Source organism: Rhinolophus sinicus, chromosome 2 (genome assembly GCF_057876585.1).
Source record: "Rhinolophus sinicus isolate RSI-liver-muscle chromosome 2, RSI-T2T, whole genome shotgun sequence".
NCBI lineage: Eukaryota > Metazoa > Chordata > Mammalia > Chiroptera > Rhinolophidae > Rhinolophus > Rhinolophus sinicus.
Window position 1 is genome coordinate 140,713,892 of NC_142502.1, and position 22,885 is coordinate 140,736,776.

Sequence of the window (22,885 nt, forward strand, 5' to 3'; positions counted from 1 at the left end):
TTAGCCACCTAAAACCTTTGTTCTGCTTCTATGGTTGCCAAGCAACCTCTGGACTCGCGTGTGGCTTCCCATATAGCCCTGTCTATTCTATTTCTTAATGTAAATAAGTTAGCAGTGTGTGTATTTGCGTGTGAGTACGTGTGTGTGGTAAGCCCATAAATATGAACCTGTCCCTAAGTGTTGAATCCCTTCTTGATGTGCCGATGAATACAGTTTCTCTGGTTCTGCTGAATGTGGCACCATAATAAATTCACCCTGGTACTGGATGCTGTTCTTAAGATCCCGACTTAATTTGGGGCCTCCATTCAGATTCGTAACATTGACCCACATCCCAGGACTGGAAACCATAACGTTCATTATGAAGGGATTTGCTGTCCTTGTGGCACATTCTTACTGAATCTCTCGCTTCCTCAGAAGAACACATGTGAGTGAGTCATTCACCATTTTTCTTTGGTACATGGTTTCATTTTACATCCCACAGAAAGACAAATTTAAACTTCTAGGCTGCGGATTTGTGGAGGGTGTGACTGAGCACTAGGGTTTTCAAAACTGTCTACGAAATAGGAACATGAAAGCAACTCTTTTTCCTTGGAACTTGGATTCTTCTAAAGGTAAAGTAAGTTTGTTTTTTGTGGCTTTTTTTTTCTTTTCTTTTTTTTTTTTGCAGTGATGGAGTTTGAGTCCAGAGAAATAAACATTTTCAAAGGCCAAGTGTGTAAGCTAAATGAATGCAGACAAATTTGGAAGCCTGCCTCCTAAGTAACCTTGGAAAAGAATCTATTCCAACTCAGCACCTGGCAAGTAACTTACTGACAGACTTTTGTTCAGATTTTAGCTACTTATTCACAGCATTGTGGGGGACAATAGTAATAATAATTTTGATCCACAAATAATTTTAAAACACATATTTTACATATAATTGACAATATCCCCACTCCTTCTCTAGCATCCCTGTATCAGGCAGTCTATTAAAGTTTTCACTCTATGCCAATGATTCCTTTGTTTACTCTATTCCAATGATTCCTTTGGCGGGGGAAGGAGGAAAGGAACATTATTAAATACTCCTCTACATTATCTTAATTAGTTTACTCAATAACCTTTGGAGTCATGGAGATTAGAAAAATAAAAAGAGCGCTGAGATGGCCGAAATGATTGATGGGGAGATGGCTGTGTCCGGCACCCTGTTCAATGCTTGCCTTGCTAAATATATTTCTACTTCACTTAATACCTGGGTTTCCCCAGGCACAATTCGGGTAGGGCACAACTCAAAGCATATTCTAATAAATTATATGTAGCTACCCTAACTTGGGCTCTCTGGATACTGTATTCAGTTTGCATAGTAGAGTGCTTCAGACTTTCCTAAGTGATATTCTTTTCTTATCCGAGGGACTCTTGGTACCACCTGGGAACTGGAGACTCTGGAACTCTAGTTGGCTGGTTTTTTGTTGGTGGTAGGGTTTTTGAACTATTCTGCCTTTTCATTGTAGATAAACCAGATTCCCCTCCTCTCAGGCCAGTGACCATAGAAACAAGCTGCTGCTTGCTCGTAACACTGATTATTGCTCACAGTCATGAGACTGATACGATAGTTTCACTGATGTTTCATGGTCATTCATTTAACAAACATTATCTGAATGCCTGCCCTATGCCTGGTATTGTTCTAGGCACTAAAAGGCACACTTTAATTTCTACTTATACACTCTATGCAATAACAGAAAATTATCCTCTATGCCTTGTCTGTTCAAGAATAGCCTCTCGTTAAAAAAATACCCTGAAGGCTGTTGATGACTCCGTTGAACTTCCTTCTCAGTGCAAGGCTTCTTTACAGTGTTTGTGAATGGTCATCTCACAACCTTGAGTCATCCTTCCTCTGGTCATAGGACTCACTCCTTCACGGGGCAGGCCCGGCCACTGCTAAGTGGCTCAGTATCGGGAAAGCTGGCCTTGTACTCTTTGTTCTGTGCTCTGGAGCTAGTCTCAAAGGAGATTAGAAATAGTGACCCTGTTTGATTATGTTTATACTAGTGTTAACCATATTAATATAATAAAAATATTAACCAGTATGCACCAGTAGGGAGAGCAAGAAGGAATGCCAGAAATAGCTCCCCTAGCTTTTGCTATGATCCAAAAATATTATGGGCTTTCATTTAAAGCTATGGCTTTGGCACAGCCCTGGCATGTTCTCTCAAGCCTTAGATGGCAGTTACTTATGTTGTTAGAGGCAGTGCCCCTCCAGACCTAACACACAACTATTCTTTTGCTCTTCCAGACTTGATTTTAACCCTTTTCTAGATCAAAATGTTAGGCTAACCACAGGTGAGAGCAATTCTAAGGCTGAAATTTATGTACATAAAGAAAGCAGGAATAGAAATGCGGGGAGAGAGGATGTTTGCCCCTAAGAGAGCTCGTTTCTGCTGGATTGTCAGGGTAAAGAAGACTTTAGAGCGTGCCCAGCCCACCCCTTCGTTTTGTAGCTAGGAAACAGCCCTGTCTACAGCTAAGTGGTGGGTAATGTGTGTGGTAATAACGTGTTAGGTTTGCTCGTCTGTCTGAGGTCTGGCAGGTGCTGGCATTGTGTGTAGTACAGGTTTCCACTAGGAAGAGAGAATCCTTCTGATGAGAAACAGCAGCGGGTAGGTCCAAATCTGAGGTCGGTGCAGCCAACTTCACAGCCTGGTTGCTAATTTCACACGATGGCCATTCCGAAGGGGCAGGATGTCCTCCTTCTAAGACCACACCACCCTTCCTTCACAACAAAGTGGCTGGAGCTCAGAGCCCCAACACTTGGGTTCAGAAACCTCTTATACACACTTCCTAGCTGTATGGTTTGAGGCAAGTTATTATTTCTCTGTATTTCAATTTCCTCATTGGTAACATGGAATTAATAACAATAATTACTTTATAGGGTTGTAGTAAAGAGTAATCAAGTTATTTATCACGTCAAGTACTTAGAAAGGCACACACAATACGTACTCAACAAATGTTAGCTATTCTTTTTATTCCTTTTCCCTCCAAGGATCCCCCACAGCTTCACATTCTAGCAGCACCTGTTTAGTGAGTTAAGGTGTGGGTTACCAACTCTACTCACATTAAAAACAGCTGTGGTGTACAGAGTTCAGGCTTTCATGTCTACCAACATATCAAACCAGGGTTCCCTTATGGTTCTTTTGGCCACCAAGTCAATGAGGTCCTCTGTGTGTGTCTGTCCTCTGACAAAATCATTGTTCGCACAGTGGTCTAAATTCTAAGACATCATTCTCCCTGGTACTTACCATATTCCCATCCTGGACCCCCACTTTCCTGCTTCTAATTCTTAACAGTGACTTGCACCCTGTGTGCCTACAAGAAATGCCTACTGACTTTAATGAAACGAGATGCTCCTGCAGCCAGAGGAACGCTATTAATTGCCTTGGCTCCTTGGGCTTCCTTGGAGGCCTGTTCTCCCCCGTGGCCCTTCCCAGGCTTCCCCAGTCTCCTCTCACTTGTTTCTGAGCCCCGTGGTATTCTCTAAAGAAACCTTAGCATAGCTTTGATTACTCCAGTTACACTGGGGTTTATCTTCCACCCACATAGGAGAATGTATTCTCTATCTTGAGGTAGGCAGGGATTTCTTAGAACACACAAAAAAAAACACTAGCCATAAAAGACAATATTGATAAATAAACATTATTCTGAGTGAATGAAGCCAAGCAAAGTATTTATATGAAATTCTAAAACAAGCAAAGCTAATGTATACTGCTAGAAGGAACACAAGTGGTTGCCTGGGGTGAGGGATTGGGGAGGAAGTGATGAAGCAGAGGGTTCAGAGGAGCACGAAATGGAATGTTAGGGGGTAATCAAAATGGTCCTCATCTTGATTGGGGTAGTGGTACCCAGATGTATACATTTGTCAAAACTCACTGAACTCACCTCATACCCATTCTAATGGCTACTATAAAACAAAACAGAAAATAACAAGAGTTGGTGAAGATGTGGAAAAACTGGAACACTTGTGTACTGCTGGTGGGAGTGTAAAATGGTACCACCACTATGGAAAATAGCATGCTGAATCCTCAAAAAGTTGAAAAACAGAATGATTACTATATGATCCAGCAATTCCACTTCTGGGTATATATTCTGGGTATATGTACTTCTGGATATATATACACTTCTGGATATATATATATATATATATATATATATATATAGTGCCAAAAATGTATACACATTTTAAGAAAGAAAAACTGTTAAAATTGTAGTACTCAATATATACCAATAACAAAAGATGAATACAAGTCACGTTTGATTTCTGCAGTTACAAGAGGTGCTCAAAGTGGTGCAGATACTTCTGATTATGGCAAACTACTGCTTGAGCAAAGTTGACTAAAGTGTCCACTTGCATACATTTTTTTGGCACCCCCAGTGTGTGTGTGTGTGTGTGTGTGTGTGTGTGTGTGTGTGTATTTTTTTCTCTCAAAAGAATTGAAAGCAGGGACTCAGTGATATATCTGTACACCCATGTTCACAGCAGTGTTATTTACAATAGCCCAAACATGGAAGCAACCCATGTGTCAAATGACAAATGAATGGATAAAAAAATGTGGTACATACATACAATGAAATATTAGTAGGCCATAAAAAGGAAAGAAATTTGTCACATGCTACAGCATGAATAAACCTTAAGGACATGATACTAAGTGAAATAAGCCAGACACAAAAGGATAAATACTGTATGATTCCACTTAAAATAGGTACTTAGAGTAGCCAAATTCGTAAGACAGAAAGTAGAATGGTAGTGCCAGGGGGTGAGAGAAGGGGCAAATAAGGAGTTATAGTTTAGCAGGTACAGAATTTCAGTTTTGTAGATGAAAAGAGTGCTGTGGATGGATGGTGTTGATGGTTGCAAAACAATGTAAATGTATTTAAAAATAATTAACTGTATACTTAAGAACTGTACACTTAAAAATAGTTAAGACAGTAAATTTTATTTTCTGTATATTTTACAAATTTTTTTTTAAAAAATGTGAACTCCTTAAAAAACCCTCACTGAACTAACCACTTAAAATCTGTGCATTTTATTGTATATGAATTATAGCTCAATAAAATTTTATATATATTTTATAATATATATTATATATTAATTATATAATTATATAATTAATATATAATTAATATATATAAATTTTATATATAAAAAAATATATATATATATAACCTAAGAGGCTATGGCCTCAGTTTTATAGGTTGGCAGTGGCCTCTCAGGGAAAGCATATAGCTGTTACCCTTCGCTCTAAGGCAAACTTCTAAGGCAAACAATATCCACTCTAAGGCAAACTTCTAAGGCAAACTCAGTGGAATCCAAAAATCTATACAGATTTGCACAGCATACAGCATCATGGGTAAAATCATGTCTCCTCGGGTATAACAATTATTCAAAGAAAAAAAATCTGTCCAGCACAGTTAGGTTTTGCCACAGTTTATATCATGTTTCCTGATCCATTTTCAGAGTTCTGTTAGAGTCAAATATCCTCAAGGAAACATGAAAGGTAACTTAATTCCATGTTCCTCCTTCAGAAACACCACAGGTAAACCATTCCAGGCAAGTAAGAATCTAAAGCGGGAACCCCAACTAGTTGATCACAAGATACGGGCATTATCTCCAGTTCTCGTCTGTTCTATTACCAGGAAGTCTCATATGTCCACCTGCACTTGGGTCACCTCTGGCCTCTCCTTATGAATCACAAACTACAGGCCATCATATCCTGAGACCTAAGTTCCAAGGTTAACCAGTACTCTTGATAGCTGTTGCCTCAGCAATCAGAAGTCTTAGGGATATAACAAGAGGAGCACCTCATCAGAAAAAAAGAACCTTGAATCTAGTATCTGGTCTTTCTCATATAATCTTTCCCAGAGACTCTAAAATCCACTCCATCTTTCTTTACAAAATCCTTGTGATACAGAAAGGAAATAGACAGACTAAACCTGAATAAGAAACTAAAATACAGTAAGTAGTCTCCTCTTATCCACGGTTTTGCTTTCTGTGGTTTTAGTTACCCACGGTCATCCACAGTCCAAAAATACTAAATTTAAAGTTCCAGAAATGAAAAATTCATAAGTTTTAAATTGTGTGTAGTTCTGAATAGCGTCAGGAAATCTCGCACTAACCCACTCTGTCCCGCCTAGGATGTGACTCATTCTTTGTCCAGTGTATCCACGCTGTACACGCTACCTGCCTGTTAGTCACTTAGCAGCTATCTCGGTTATCAGAGAGAGAGGGACAGAGACCACATTCACATAACTTTTATTACAGTATATTGTTATAATTGTTCTATTTTATTATTAGTCATTGTTGTTCATCTCTTACTGTGTCTAATTTACAAATTAAACTTCATCATAGGTATGTATGTATAGGAAAAAACAGTATATATCAGATTCAGTATTATCCACAGTTTCAAGGATCCACTAGGGGTCTTGAAATGTATCCCCTGCAGAGAAGGGGGGGACTACCGTACAAGGAGGGAAGGGATTTGCAGTGAGTCCGGTGAGAAAGCCAAACATGCAGCCAGGCTTCCTGCTGTCCTAAGTCTTATTTGCCTGTAGGTAGGAAAACAGGTATTACGCAGCCCAGTCCTTTCTTCACCAACATGACCACTTCTATTTGCCATAAGAGATGAAACATCTTTCCAGACGAGCAGGAAAAGCAGCTGAGTTTTCCTTTGTAGATTTACACTGGCTCAACCATGGAGATCTGGAAGTGAGCTGACAATAAACACTGCTCTCAAGTGTCCCATTTGATTCCGATGCCTCCCATGCTATGCAAATATTCTAGCTTTGTGGGCATCTCCCCCTCCCCCTGGATCAGCCACTCCTTCAGTGGGTGAGGACAGGGTTCTATTTACAAATTTTTCCAGAATTCAAGCTGACTCTGGCAGAAAAATACAAAAACAGAACTGTTAAAAGGCTTCCACAGGGGATTTCTGAATCACATGGGGAACTTGTTATTTCTGATGCAGCCTCTCTCAATTTTTCATTAAAAACTTCATGTAGGCATGGGGAAGCAAAGGAAGAAAGTCATGACAAAACAAAAAAGACTAGGACTGACATTATCTCGTCAGAAGCTGAGAAGAACTGAAACTAAGTTAAGGCAGATTGGGGGGGAGGGGCGGGGAGGACGAGGAGGGGGAGGAAGGAGAGGGGAGAAGAGAAGAGATGGGTTATACCTCTCTACCAGCTCTGCCTGATGTGGGGAATCCATCTAGAAAACCCCACCCCAGCCTACCACCTGAGTTGAGCTGTGAGATGGACCTATTACTGACCCTAGTCATGCCCAAACCAGCCAAGAGATGTTGGGAGTGAACACCATCAATGAGAAGAACCCTAGCAGAAATGCATGCTGGGAAGTACTATAGGTATATATTAAGTTTATTGCTATTTTTAGCTCAGAGGACCAGCATTGGGGGTAGCAAAAGATGCTGCGTCAGAGGCAGGGAGGAACAAAGAGAAAACCAGCTTGAAACTGGGAATTGGACAACACACCATATAAACAACTTTCTCTCCTGCTTAAGGCTGATGTCAACACAAAAAGGTGCACAGGGTGGGACTTAGACGTTCTGCTCACCCTGTCTTTTGACAGATATAGTTCCTATAGCTGCACTGTACGAGGTACACAGCCACGTGGGTTAGTGAGCAACTCAAATGTGGCCAGTGCGACTGAGAAACCAAATATTTAATTTTGTTTAATTTTAATTAAATTTTAAAATTGAAGCAGTATAAAATATTTTTCCTTTAAACATTGCACGGTGCAGTGCACACGTCAGGCCCATTGCATCTTTTTGAGTATTACATCTAATCATATCACCAACCTAGTTGGTGTCAACAGATTTATTCACTTTGAATATTTTTCTTTGCACTGATGCAACACTTTTAATGTGTTTATTTGTATGTTTTTACATATGTAACAAGTTAACAGTGATCATCTATGAAAATTATTTGTAATTAAATTTAGATACTTATTATTTTAAGTATCACAAATTATTTTCTAGTTTAAAAAACAAGTATGGACATATTTTAAAATTTAAAACCAAGGCATGTCACTAATGTGGAATAAGAGAGACCGAATTGGAATAAGACTTAGATGCAGTTTTAAAAGTGTTATGCTTTTAGCTTCAAAGTCAAATTAATTCTAAAAAAGATGAACCAATATTTTCAACATGGATGCAAATATTTAAGGAAAATTATTTTTTGGTACTCAATTCAGATATTGGAAAACTTTTAAGTATGTTTGAAATAATTTGGGTATGTTAAACTATGTGAAAACTAAATTTTATAAAATCTAAATATCAAGTATTTCTGATAAAAATTTAGTATTCGAATTCAGATGTTCTCTCAGTGTAAATTACATATCAGGCTGCTAGGCTGTTAAAACCTAGTGTGAAAAGTGTAAAATATCTCATTAGTAATTTTTATATTGACTACATGTTGAAATGATAATACTTTGGATCTATTGGGTAACATAATCGCTATTATTAAAGTTAATTTCACTTTTCTCTTTTTACTTTTTAAAATGTGACTAGATAATCCAAACTTACATTTGTAGCTCACTTTATATTTCTATTGCATAGCACTGCTCTAGACATATCTCACTTTATTTAATAATTATTACAGCTATTGTTGAGCACTTATTTTATTACGTATCTGATACCGTTCTAAACACTACATGAATATTCAGATTATCACTTTAAGTCTCACAACAAAAAAATGTTTATCTTCTTAGTGCCTTCATTTCCCTATTTATTAAAAAAAAAAAGAAAGTAAAACACACTGTGACAAAATGCTAGAGAACAAGGAAAAAGGAACAAAGCCATAGAATATTTAAAAGAAATCATATCTAAATAGCATTCTTTTCACTACTGTTTGGTTTCAACTAAACTGTTTTTCCCCCTATAAAAATATAATCCTCCAGCATGAATCCTTCTAAAAGAAATAGAGATTATCTGCAGAAGTGATAGAAAATGTAATATTAACACCTCAAGAAATCACAGAAAAGATGAAACAGAATATGCTGGTTAGCTTTTAAAAAATAACCTTTATTTATTTATTTTTAATATTAAGGATAATAAATGTACATGGCAGAAAATATATTGTCTCCTTTCATTTGTTTTAGCAACCTCGGGATTTTATGATGGCAACAATTAAGTATGGACCCTGGACAGTTGGTGCTAATTTTACTTGTGACTATTAACTTCTTCCTTCCAGCTGTTATTTAAGTTGCCTGGATGATCTGACAAACTTATTTCCCAACCCGCAGAAAGAACGTGGGTGGAGGCAGACTGCTCCACTGCAATGCTGAAAATTATGGATCTGTGCAATGTCTACGAATGGAAAAAATTAACTTTCATAGAATTTTAGAGACTATAAGGCCTTTAGCAATCGTCTATTTCCCCCTTTCATTTCATTTTGTAAGTTATTAAATCAACTCTAAGCACTGAAAAGGACATTTTAAAACAATGTAAACTTACCATCTACTTTCATTTTCTGTTTGTTCCAACCTTTTAACAGTTGTGATCACAGTATGTAGATAATTTTGTGTTCTACTCTCTCCTCTTAATTTTCCACATTACACACAATCACCACATTTATCATTTTACTAAGTTTATGTTCTTCCATCATATTGATATATTATAATTTATTCAATGTCCCTACTATTAGTTGTTGATGTTTTTTATACCATGACAACCTTTATAGTAATTACCTTTGTAGATATTTTATTCTTTTTTTTACCTATTCCTTGTGATATATAAGGTGATTATGAATATTTCCAGTTGTCCTCCAGATTTATAAGAATATTCAAAGCCCAGCAGCCATAAGCATATTTGCTTTATTTATTATTCATAATTTAATATTTAGGTGTAATATTGAACCCTACTATTGGTTTAACTTGCTTTCTAAAATTAGTAGTAGTAACATTGAATCTTTCTCTTTTTTTTCTGTTTGTATTCTTTTTTATGAATTACCTATTTGCATTTTTTGCCCATATTTAAGATCTTGGTACTTTACTAACATTTATAGAAATGATGCAAATATTATAAAATTCAGTATTTTATATCTAAAATTTATTAAGTATTTTCATAATTTAATATTCTCTTTTTAATATAGTAAAAATTTGGAAGAAAAATTTTAAATCAGTCTTATCCATCTTTTCCTTTGCACTCCTCCCTTTTATTACTTCAATGATTAGAAAAATCTCTTTTTTGGTGAAATGTTCATAACTATTGAGCTGGGTGATGAATACTTTGGGGTTCATTTTGTTATTCTCTACTTGGTTATATGTTGGAAAAATATCCATAATAAAAACTTTTTTTAAAAGTATCTGTTTTCCATTGCTAGAATAGTGAATTTAATTTCTACAAGTTTTTCTCCCACCCCTTTCATGTTCCCAGTTGAGGAAACTCTTGCCCGGGAGGATAACGCAACTCTCTTACTGACTCATCTTGTTTCCCACCCACTAAACTTGGCCACAGCCTCTTCTTCTTCAGGCACAGCAAAAACACCCAAAGGCAGGGCTATTTAGAAAAGGCTAGAATTCAATTTAAAAAGTTTCGCTAGAAGATCCTAACTAGCTGGGGCTTTATTCCTACAAAATTACTCCCACCCTCCCCAATCTGTAAGACAGGGTCAGACGAGGATGTGCTGATAAATTTAACAGCTGATTCTCTAAGAAAAGAAATCCCTGATTCATAGGCATTTCTTTGGTGTAAATATTTCCAACATGACTGCTTTCAAGTTACTAATGTGTTGTCACTGACCTTAGAGAGTGGAATGGACAGGCAGTAGTGCACCATTGTGTAGTATTTCCACTGCACAGACATGATAGACATAAATAACCTCAAGAGCATATATAATAGCAAATGGTAGTAAAATCGGAAGTGATGAATTGTTTTTTAAATATAACATTTATAAATATTTATATTTTAATATAATTTATTTACTCCTAAGTTCATATAATTTACTTATTTACTTTTTAACAATGGCTATACTTAACAATCAGCTCACAAAACCCCTGAAATTTTAACCATCAGCTCTACTCCGCTGATACAAGGATGCAAAGGACGCTCCAGCATACCACTGGGAGACAGAACAGTCATAAAAGCATAATGTGTTTTTAACTGTAGTAAAATACACATAACAAAATTTACCATTTTAAGTGTACAATTCGGTGGCATTAATTGCATTCACAATGTTGCACAACCATCACCACCATCCATTCCCAGAACTTTTCCATCATCCCAAACAGAAACTCTGCGTCCATTAAACACTAACTCCCCAATTCCCCCTCACCCTAACCCCTGATAACTACGTCCTGTCTCTACGAATTTGACCATTCTAGGTACCTCATATTGGTGCACTCATATATTTGTCCTCTTGTGTCTGGATTATTTCACTTAGAATAATGTTCTCAAGGTTCATCCATGTTTGAGCATGTATCAGAATTTCATTCCTTTTAAGTTGAAAGAAGGATTTTAAGACCAACACTGAGGGCCACCTTTGGTGTCCAGACAAGCATGCTTGGCCTGGAGGAAGGGTGTGTGGGTGTCCCTCCACCCTCTCACTTCCAAGGAATAAGCCTAGCCCAGATTCAAGGAAGTGTCCACTCAAAGCATAGCACTGATGGGAAGGCCCCAGGGCACCTTTAATAGGGAGCACAAAGAACCTGGAAAGGGTAGACCGTGCCATGTGCAGATTGACTTCTCATTAGGTTTATCTTTTCAATAAATCCACATCAGTATTTCAACCTAAAAGAAGTTCACACACCTCAATGGTTGTGAAAGCGGTTCTCTGACCGACAGCATCACCACCAACTGGGAACTTGTTAAAAGCGCAGATTCTCCAGCCCAACCCCAGACCTACAGAATCCAAAACTCTGGAGGTGGGGCCCAGCAATTTGGTTAAGAAGCCCACCAGGTGATTCTGACACATTCTTAAACTTGAGAACCACTGCTCTGGAGTAATGATTCTAGATTCCAACTACTGATGCCTAAAAAGGTTCCCAAACCATCCAATGAGTATTTCATAAGTGTAGATTCCCATTCATGATCTTCTATCATGTATGAGGGAATAGGAAAAACAACAACAACAACAAGAAAAAACAGGAGGAATTATAATAACGGGGGGAGGTTATAACATTAACTCTTTAAAAAATACCTGCATAAATATGTTTCAAGATATGTGTTTGCCAAAGATTAAAAGTAGAGTTCTCAAAACCATTTACTGCAAACATGCATCACTCCTGGTAGGCCCGATCTATTATTTCACAATGTCTGTGGAACTCCAAATTCAATTCTCTTCCCACATGCGAGTGCTGACTGTTCAGCCTGGAGGTGGCAGGCCGGGAATCCAAAACTAAGGGCAGAGTTCCAGTCCCTGCTTTGCCCTCCAGGTTTAACTCCGTCTATGAGGGCTACTTTATTCTAGCATCAAGCTCAGAGAATAGCGACTATAGAGCCAGGTTTCTGCAACAACATTCAACCTCCATTCTACGCTCCTTCCTCTTTAAGAGAACCTTCATGACTTTAAGGACTAGGCTTGGAAAAGGAAGAAGTAGGTACTTGCTGCAGGAGGAAATAATGATTGTTCCAAGACAAACCCCTTCCAACTGCCACATATGGTTTATGAATGGCCATGTGACCCACTTCTGGCCAATGAGAAATAAAGACAAACCTGCCAAAAGGCTTTGAGAAAGAAATTTCCCCCAGGTAAAAAGACAACCTGCTAACTCCTCCCTTTCTTCTGTGTTTGGATGTTGTCAGGACATTGTATCTGAAGCCGTGGCTTCAAAAGGATCCTGATTAATACAGACTGTAAATGTCTACCATGGCACTTGGGGAAAGTTCTCAAACTTTAGTGTGCACAAAAATCACCTGGGAGCATTCAGAAATACTACAGAGTTTTGGGATGCTAAACGGCACAACTTGAGTAAATCTTGGGTGGGGCCCACAGGCCTTATTTAATCAGGTTTCAGTAAGAACCCCCATGATTCTCCCACACACTGTTCCAGGCCCTGAGTGCCACGCAGGTGGTCCCTGCATGAGACCCCATTTCCAAAACTGCAGCTCATCGTGTGTGCAGACACTCAGAATCCTTACCTAAATATTTATTTTGTCCCCATCAGGTACTAAACATTGTGGGAGGAAACAAAGGAGGAGACATGATCTCGCTCTCGAGCATGGAAGTTAGTAAGAGAAACAAAACAGGTGCATAACTAATCCAACGGCAAAGCAGCATGTGGTAACTATTACCAGATTTGCAGTGTGGGGGGGATACAACACAGTCATCCCCCCCTCCAGAGATCGAAAGAGCTCTCAGTTGACTAAGGCTTAGAAGGACAATAAGAGTTCAATAGGAAAAGAGTTTAGCAGGCAGAGAATACAGTCAAAATGAAGCCTTAGCTATGATTATGAATGGTTAAGACTTACTTGGAAAAGAGTACTTAGTTTGGAGTTGGGTTGAAGATTAAGGACATTAAGAGAGCAGTGGGAAACTAAGGCCAGGAAAGGAATTTTCAAAACTGGGTCATTTTGTAGCAGGCTGGGTTTGAAGGTTGAACTAAATTTTCCATCCATGGGAAATGGTACATTCATTCAGCACATCTTTGGTGAGCACCCAGTATATGTCGGGCCAGAAGGGGCTATGTGATCCCTGTCCTCAGAGGAGCTCAAAGCTGAGTGGAGGACACAGGCCTGTAATCAGACACAATAAGGTGGGATCATAAAGTAAGACCGGGTCTCATATTAATTTTTGCTCCAAAAGATGCAATAGAGCTGATTGTCCGGCTAGGTCTTATTTTCGGGGAAACAGGGTATGTCCAAGCTGAACCTTGAACAGTCAGTCATGTGTAGGACAGGGAAGCAAAGAGTCTTGTTTCTCCAAAGCTGAATCTCAGCCTTGATTTCCTTCCTGGGAACCAGCACGTTTTAGTCAAAAACATTCATTACATACCTGTGTTAAGCACTGGAGCAGATGCAAAATAAAAGGATTTACAATCCAAGCCAGCAGTTCTTAATATGGGGTCCTTGAACTCTCTAGGACCTGTCCCCCAATTCTAATTGGTCCTGTCTTCCACAAACCTACAGAATGACCTTGATTTCTGAGGGCCCTCCCGCTCTGCCGTCTGGGACTAGCCCTGCTCTGATTATGTGACATGCTACCCCTCCAGTGTGCCATGGTCTTGCTTTCTCATCCCCATGCCTGTGCATAAGCCCTCCTTCTCCCATCTACCCTCAATGTAAAGGTTTCCTCTCTAGGAAGCCTTCTCTGACCACCCATGATGGAGTCAGGTGCACCTCCCCTTTGCTCTAGGGCAGTCTGTGCATAATGTATCACATAATTTATTGTGCAGTCCTACAATTTTTGGTTTGTTGATTTGCTAGTTTATCTCCTCAAGGACAGGGACTGTGTGTTCCATCCCTGAATTTCTAGTGTCTGTCATATTATATAATAAATGAACCTTTGTCTGTTTGGCAGGGGCCACTGACATCCTGCCTAGCTCCTGAAGACCCATCCCCAAGGTGCTGTGAGCTGCCTCTCTGCCTTAGATGCTGCCCTAAGTCTTGCTCCCACGGGGATGGGCTACCAGAATTATGGGCACATTGTCCTGGTTGGACATCTGCTCTCCACTTTTCACCTATCAGCTGGGATCTCCTGGATACTTAGAATGACCCAGGTCAACATCAAGTTCATCTTGGACAAGTAGTGTGGACACAGACCCTACTCTTCCAAAAGAGTCCAGCTCCATAGTTAATCTCCCCGCCCTGCCTTTTCTGGCTGATTCTGCACTTTTAGCTCATTATACGTTATAATAAAGTGGCACAGGACACAGAATCAGACTGTCAAGTTCGAATCCTGGCTCTTCCACTTGCTAGTAAATGACTTTGAGCAAATTACTCAACCAACCCCTTTGTGCCTCAGTCTCCTCATCAGTACAATGGGGATGATAGAACCCACCTAAAGTGGGTGAAAACTTAATAAAATAACATTGCAGGAGTTTGGCACAAGGTCAGGTTCATAGAAACACTTGGTGAACCTTAGCTCCTAATACCTGCAGCACGGAGGTTCCAGCATGCAGAGGCAGAGACCTCACAGACTAAGGCACAGTCTAGCTGCGGGGGGGGGGGGGGGGGGGGGGGAGGAACGCGGTCCAGGCTCTGAGCTAAGGCCAGGCCCTTCACTGCCCCTGACCTGATACCAGTGCTAGGATTTTCTCTAACAAAGGGCCCTGCCCTAGCAGGTCGATCTACTCTACAGGCTGTGACTTATCCCATCTACCTCCTCTATCTGCTTCTGCAGCTAAAGACATGTGGAACTGATTAGATCATTTCAATACAGAGCATTCCCCGCCATGCAATTCATGGCATCTTACATTCTTTTTGGAACCAGCTAAGGTATAGCCAAATGAATAAATAATCAAATTGAAATGTATGACAAGAATGAGTGATTGATACTTCATCTCACGGAAACTGAAGCATAACTGCATGTTAGCTCTTTGTATTCAAATAAGAAAGTGTATGATCATATATTAATTTTGAGGGTGGAAAATTTGATAACTTACATTCTTCATCTGTTTCATTCTTCCTCTTCACAATGTTAGAATGGGCAGGTGATATCTGTAACTCTCTATTTTTTAAAAACTGATACTACATGATAAAAATGTACAAACAGTATAAGAAGGTCTATAGTGATAAGTCTATAATAACATCACCCCCAGCCCTGTGGCAACTACTGTTATAATTTTCCTGTGTATCCTCTCAGAAGGATTTAGTGCTTAATAAGCATATAAAAATATAGATAACCTCCATTATTCTTATATAAATGGTAGCATACCATGCAAACCTATATTTTGGTGTGTTTTTTTTAAATGTATCTTCAATATCATCCTATATCTACTTCTACCAACCTGTATCATTTTTGTTTTTCTTTAAGGAGGGCGCAACTCACAGTGGCCCATGCAGGGATTGAACCGGCAACCTTGGTGCTCCCAGCACCACGCTCTAACCAACTGAGCTAACCGGCCACCCCCTGCATCACTTTTTAAGAGCTGCGTAATATCACACTCCATGGCTATTCCATAATTTAATCAGCCCTTTACTGACAGATATTTAGGTCATTTATAACCCTTTGCTGCAACAAACAAGGCTGCAATGTACATAACCTTGTACACATGTCTCTACGCACATGTCCTAATATATCTTTGGGATAAATTCCTAGAATTCAAATTGCTGGAACAAAGGTGAATGCATTTTTTAATCTGACAAGCATTGCCCAATTTCAGGGCCATTCTTAACATGATGCTTTCATACCTGCTAGGTGTCCATGATTGGGTTTAGAAGGGTGTTCGTAAGCCCCTTGACACTGTATGAAAAATGTCAAATGTGTGTTCAGTTTTCTCAAGACAGGATTCATGGCTTTGATCAGATTCTCAAAGGGGCCTGTGACTCTGACAAAGATGAGAACCACTGAGTCAATAAGTCGTCACACAGTATCAATAAACAACAGTAGCAGAAGCTGATGCTAAGCAGGACCCAGAAAATGCCTTCCTGAGTCACCTGGAGAGGAGTAAGAGGAAGGATGCTGAGGGATGATTACAGCACTGGGCTTGTATCTATACAGGATCTCCTCCAGGGGAGATGGCTCAATTACACAGAAGTCAGGGACCTTGCTCCCACTCACCACAAGGTCCCTCTACATTAGTTTCTGATAATGACTTACTGTTACCTCTTGAAAGGTAGGGGGAGGTGAGTGCCTTAAACCAGAGTTTTGAATTCATAGTGATTCACTGGCCATTCGTGGGACCGCCTGCTCTGTGACAAGTCAGGCTGCTCACGCTGCATTATATCTAGGGCTTAAAGGGTTAATGGTGTTGAGGGGGAAAGTTAAAGGTCTTTTCCAGAGTAATTTACAGTCAAGCCTTTAGCTGGAATTGATCTCTGCTGCTGATTATGAATAAAACATCGCTATGTTTTTGTTTTTTTTGCCTAGCAGTCCAGACCAAGAAGCAGTATGGCAATTTACTGACCTCAAACATCTTGAACCTTTAAAAAGAATTCTTCAGAGGTGGTGGTTCAGGTTCCCACAGCAAAAGCTCTCAGTCCAGTTCAAACATAACTGAACACTAACAAGTTACTCTCATAAAACCAACAACAGGCCTTAAATAAAAATCCTAAATTCCTAGGGAAATTAAACTTTATTTTTATTTGTTTGATTTACATATATTGTGAAATGATCACCACAATAGGTTCTGCTAACGTCCATCATCTCATAGATATAATAAAAAAGAAAAGAAAGGAGAAAAAATGTTTTTCTCCTCGTGAAAAGAACTCTTCGGCTTTACTCTCTTAACATTTTTCCTATATATCATACAGCTGTGTTAGCTCTAGTCATCATATTGTACATCACATCCCTAGTACTTATTTATCTTAGGGAAATTAATCTAATTATAGTGAGCCACCTTGGTTTCAATTAAATATAAAAACAAACAAAAAATATTTTGTTGGAGCTCCATATTGGTGTAGAGGTGTTAAGCACTGCAAAATTATAGGGTAAATTTGATGTGATAAGTATAATAAAGAGTTTGAGAATGGGGACAGTTTCAGCATTTACCATATTACCTAGAATTTATAGTATGACGACAGGCCTAAATTCACATAAGTCCTGTGTTTTTGCTAATGCTTTATCAGGCATACACATAGTCATAGAAGTGTTTCTAACGCTTAGTTTGTCCAAGAAACACCTGAATTATAATCATCCAGGAGGCTTATTAAATAGGCAGATTTCTGGGCCCAACTCTGTCATTCTAGATATAAAATTTGGGGAGTTGGGCAAAAATCTGCATGTTGTGCAGGCTTCCTGGAGATGTACCTGAAGTTTGGAAACTATGGCTTTAGAAGTCGTCAGTTTAGCCTTCTACCCTTCACAGCTCCATCAGAAAGTGGATGTGGAGCCCCTGCCTAGATACATCTGGTGAGAAAGCTCCTGCCAACTCCAAGCCCACCCAGCCTACGGGTTTCAAAAGTCACCTCCTTAAATTCAACCAGAAGCTACCATCCAAAAAACTCCTACCCAGCTCTGCCCAGTGCCACAAAGAATGAGTTGATTCCCTTATCCACAAGCCAAGCCCTTCAAGCATTTAGGGCCATTAAAATATGTCCCCACACCCACCTCAATCTACCCTCTCTAGTTGAAACAGCTGCAGCTCTTTCAACCATATCTCACATGTCAGCTTGACAAGAAGAAAGTTAAAGAGGAAGAGAAAAATGTTTGGTCAAGATTTAGTCAATAAGCCAGGAAGCCACAAACCCAAACCTCGCCTCACTATAAACTGAGCACTGATGGAGCCACAGTAAGACAGAGAGACTACATTGTTTATAAGTGGTCCGACCTTGACCAAGGACCACAACTTGGAACCTTGGGATCCTCATCTGTAAAACAAGGTTAATAACCCCACTTCAGGTTGAAATAAAGATTAAAGGAGTAACCTAAGATGACTGTTACTCAAAGTCCCTCCAGGGAGGACGCTGGAGCGCCTATCAAACTGCTTCCAGAAGTAGCCCTAATTGCAGTGAAAGCAAACCCTCAAGGATTAGATTTGAGCCAAATCACAGCTGAAGGCCCATGTGATTTTTCTTTTTTTTTTTTTCTTCTTTTTTTTTCTGACGTTTCTTGTTTTAGATTAAAAAGGTATATAAACTTTGAATTCTACTCCAGAATGTAGCTATGATTGTATAAAAAAGTGTTTTTATCCTCAAATATTTCGGTAAATTTGACACCCAAGGAAAATCCCCTCCCGTCTTATTTATCCTGAAGCTTCAGGTACTCCCTGGCCACCGTTTACCATTTGCAGTGCCTGCCACACTTACCTCCATCTCCCTTGGAGAAGAGCAGGCTTAGTCTACAAACAAGAGGAGCACGATGGGGAAAACAAATGAGAACTAAGCAAAGAAACGGGCCATAAGACATGAGTCTGGGGAGGACCAGGAAGCTCAGCCTTCAGCTACTGAGGGCTGATGTGCTCGGTGACTGTGCATGTTACACTATAAATTGCATCCGGAGAAAAATGATCCCTAACAAATGCAAGAATGTCTAGGAAGGAAATGCATAGATACACTTGATTCAGTAGTTGTGGGTTTGCACATGACCGTGTGTGTGTGTGTGTGTGTGTGTGTGTGTGTGTGTGTACCTGTGTATGTCCCCAAAGCAATAGAAATCTGACCTAAGCTGAATGTAGGGGCTCTGGCCTTGGCTAGATAGGGCTCTGGGAAGTAAATAGGTCTTGGGTGGCAATGGTTACCCATTTCTGATTCCTGTCCCCTTTCTCTTCTGCTTGCTCCAAACAACTCACAGAACACTTGCATCAACTTAGGAGCACTTAAAGTTGGGCAAATTGTTGAAAAGCAATCACCTCTTTGGTCCCAAAGTCTCCAGCTGGTAAAAGCCATGACAAAATAATGAAACTGAGCCACCGGAGGACTTGGATCTCATTAAATAATAACACATCCCCATGTGTCAGGCATTGTGCTGATGGCATTAGATATTCCAGAAGGATAGAAAAGGTAAGAAATTAGGAGAAAGGAGTCAAGTTCTTAAAAGGTGCAAGGAAAGAATTAAAAAGTAAAATTTGGGTGTTGGACTGAGTAAATTCCACGGAATATTAACTCAGTCCTTTGTTTCTAACGACCAAACCCAGCATAGTGCTTGGCACATGAACTCAATAAATAACAGCTGTGGCCCCCGATTGGCATCCTGAGCTGTATAAACTGCTGTGGAGCTGCTTCTAGATAAAGGCCGTTTTTTGCCTCCCTCTTGTCCACAGGGAGCAAGTCCCGGCCCGCCCGCGGCCTCCCCCTCCACCCAATGCTGCCCAAGTCACGCTCGCAGGAGGGCGGCGAGAACCCCTCCGCGGCGCGGCGTGGCGCAGGCCGGGCGGTCCCCGCGAGGCGCTCCCCTTCCCCGAGCCCAAGACCCCGCGACTGGGGACCCCTTACCTCTCTTGCCGAGAAGAGGCGGCGGTTGTTCTCAGTAGCCACGGAGGTCACACCCTTGTCCCGGCCAGGCAGCGGGTCTTATCCCCGGCGGACCCGCCCCACTTCGGGGTGGAGACTGAGCCTGAGTTCCTGGTTGTCCCTCTGCCCACGAGACCGGAAAATCCTCCGGAGCGGAGCGCACCTGGAGCCGGGGCCCGGGACCGCCTCGCCCCCAGGCCGGGGGCTGCACAGGGCACGTGCCTGCGCCCTAGGCGGCGGCCAGTCCCGCTCTCCCGGCGTCCGATCCCGCACCGCCCAGCCCGCTCCTGTCCCGCGGAGTCCAAGCCCCTGCACTGTCCACTTCTCGAGGCCCTGGGCGCCCCAATCCGCGCGTACCGTAGTCCCAGCCCCCGGGTCTCTCCCGTCCCGCCCTGCGCCCGCCGTGCCCAGCTCCGCGCTGGAGTCCGGAGTCCCGCGGCGAGTCAAATCTTCCTCCTGGGAAAACTGCACCTACTCGGTCAACATCGGGGTTCACGCCTAAACCGGCCGGAAAAGTGGAAAGTCAAATCAGAGTGGCTCATTTCGTTTCCCTCTTGCGCGTTAAAACATGCATTCCAAAAAGTTCCTAATAGTTCCACATCTCCCTAGAGGAAAACCGAGTCCCCTTTCCTTGGGGAAACCTTTGGGGATAGGACTTAGTAGGAACCCCGGATCTTTCTGCCTTCACCTGTTAAATTACCAGGGTTTCGTGCTAATCAGCAACTACTGGGTTCCACCTCCGCGCAGCACTCGCCCTTTCTAATACAGTTTAACGTGTTCGTATCTGTCTCCCCGACACAAGCCTCTTGAAGGCACCAACTGAGTCTGGGTGGTCTTTGCACCCGTGCCCAGTACTGTTTCTGGCACATAGTAGGTGCTCAGTGAATGCTTGCAGAATGAATCCGTGGAATCTACAGGCAAATTCCGATTTTATTTAACAAAGGGTAGGTAGCTTTGGGAAGTGTTTGCTATCCAACAGACCAAAATCCAAGTGGCTATTCGCACCTTTAAAGCAGGAGAGGTAGCATTAAGTGATTTCATTCAGATGTAGCTAAGGGAGGTGGGATGACATAGTTAAAAGCAAGGATCAAACTGATGTGGATTCTAGACCTGGTTTTCTCTTGCCTGAAAACTTAATTTCTGCACTTCAGTGTATGAACTAAGGAGAAAGCAAAATTACAAGACAAACAGAAAAAAGAGTGAAATACAGACAATTCATCTCAGAGAGATCAGAGAGATTATTGCATCCCTTTAAAAATAACAAATTATCAGAGGGTAAGGGGGGTGGAAGGTGGGAGAAGAGGGTAAGGGGGATCAAATATATGGTGATGGAAGAACTGACTCTGGGTGGTGAACACACAATGGGATTTATAGATGATGTAATACAGAATTGTACACCTGAAATCTATGTAATTTTACTAACAATTGTCACCCCAATAAATTAAAAACAAAAACAAAAACAAATTGGCTACCTTAAAAAAAAAAAAAAAAGATGAGAAATGGAGCAAACGCTGTTAGCACCTTGACAAGATCACTTACTAGACCAGGTTGGGAAGCCACAGTCAGAAGCTAACATTAATGGGGTACAGAAGGCCAGGGATAAACCTGTGATACCCTTCATATTCCAGAGCTCCCACTGGCTTACGGTGAGGCTAAATCGCAGCAGAAACCACATCTTTGCTCTACTTCCTCCTGTACGCTACCCTACTTCTCTCACTTACTTACAGGTTTCTCCTGAGAATATTCCCTCGCTAAGGTACTTACACAAGAATCCCTATCTCAGGCTCTGCTTCGAGGAACCGGATCTAAGACAAGGTGTTTTAAAAATTAATATAACTGTTGAAATGAAAGACTCAAAGGAGCCCTTAAAGTAAAGACAGCAGAATTAACATGTATTTGCTTCAGCTCCCTCTGGAGATCCACCTAAAACAATAGTAGTTTTGTTTTGTTTTATTTTTAATTTCATAAGGACAAGGGGAAAAGAGAGGGAAAAAATAACAAAACTTTGGAAACGGGAAAGTAGTTAGACAGGTGATAATGGACTTCGCAGACTTGAGAAAACTGACTCCTAAGACAGGAGTAGGGAAAGGTGAGAAGTAACACGATATTGTAGAATATCTCAGGATACCCAGGAATTTGCTACACCAGGTACTTCTGAAAGTGGGTATATAGTAAAAACAGGAGGATTTTTTTTGAAAGTCTGTACAAGAAGCCATCAGACTCCTCCACCCCTTCCCACACTGCACAGCTGGCACTGCTCCTCCCAACTTGGGCAGAAGATTGGAAACATTCTCTGGAGGGGATAAAGCAGAGGATCTCTGGCATGGGACATTCCAGGTGTGGTTAAGATGTTCTGGTTATCGAAGGCTGCCTAACAAACTATCCCAAAACTTGGTGACTTAAAACAATAACCATTGGGGCCGGCCCGGTGGCTCAGGCAGTTAGAGCTCCATGCTCCTAACTCCGAAGGCTGCTGGTTCGATTCCCACATGGGCCAGTGGGCTCTCAACCACAAGGTTGCCGGTTCAACTACTTGAGTCCCACAAGGGATGGTGGGCTCTGCCCCCTGCAACTAAGATTGAACACAACACCTTGAGCTGAGCTGTCTCCCGAATGGCTCAGTTGGTTGGAGCGCGGGCTCTCAACCACAAGGTTGCCAGTTCGATTCCTCGACTCCCGCAAGGGATGTTGGGCAGCGCCCCCTGCAACTAGAAAACGGCAGCTGGACCTGGAGCTGAGCTGCGCCCTCCACAACTAAGACTGAAAGAACAACAACTTGAAGCTGAACGGCACCCTCCACAACTAAGATTGAAAGGACAACAACTTGACTTGGAAAAAAGGCCTGGAAGTACACA

At 41.0% G+C, this 22,885-nt stretch overlaps 1 protein-coding gene and 1 non-coding gene across 2 annotated transcripts in view; both read right to left on the reverse strand.

Annotated features, from left to right (window-relative positions):
- The window catches only part of ANXA4 (annexin A4), a 54,093-nt gene extending 33,383 nt beyond the window's left edge, over positions 1-20,710 (reverse strand). Inside the window, exon 1 of the mRNA XM_019718517.3 lies at positions 20,013-20,710. The gene's annotated coding sequence lies outside the window, so the exon portion shown is untranslated. The remainder of the gene's footprint in view (positions 1-20,012) is intronic.
- On the reverse strand, positions 15,972-16,045 carry TRNAP-GGG (transfer RNA proline (anticodon GGG)). Its single transcript has one exon. It is a non-coding gene; the product is annotated as a tRNA-Pro (tRNA).
- Positions 20,711-22,885: the final 2,175 nt, after the last annotated feature.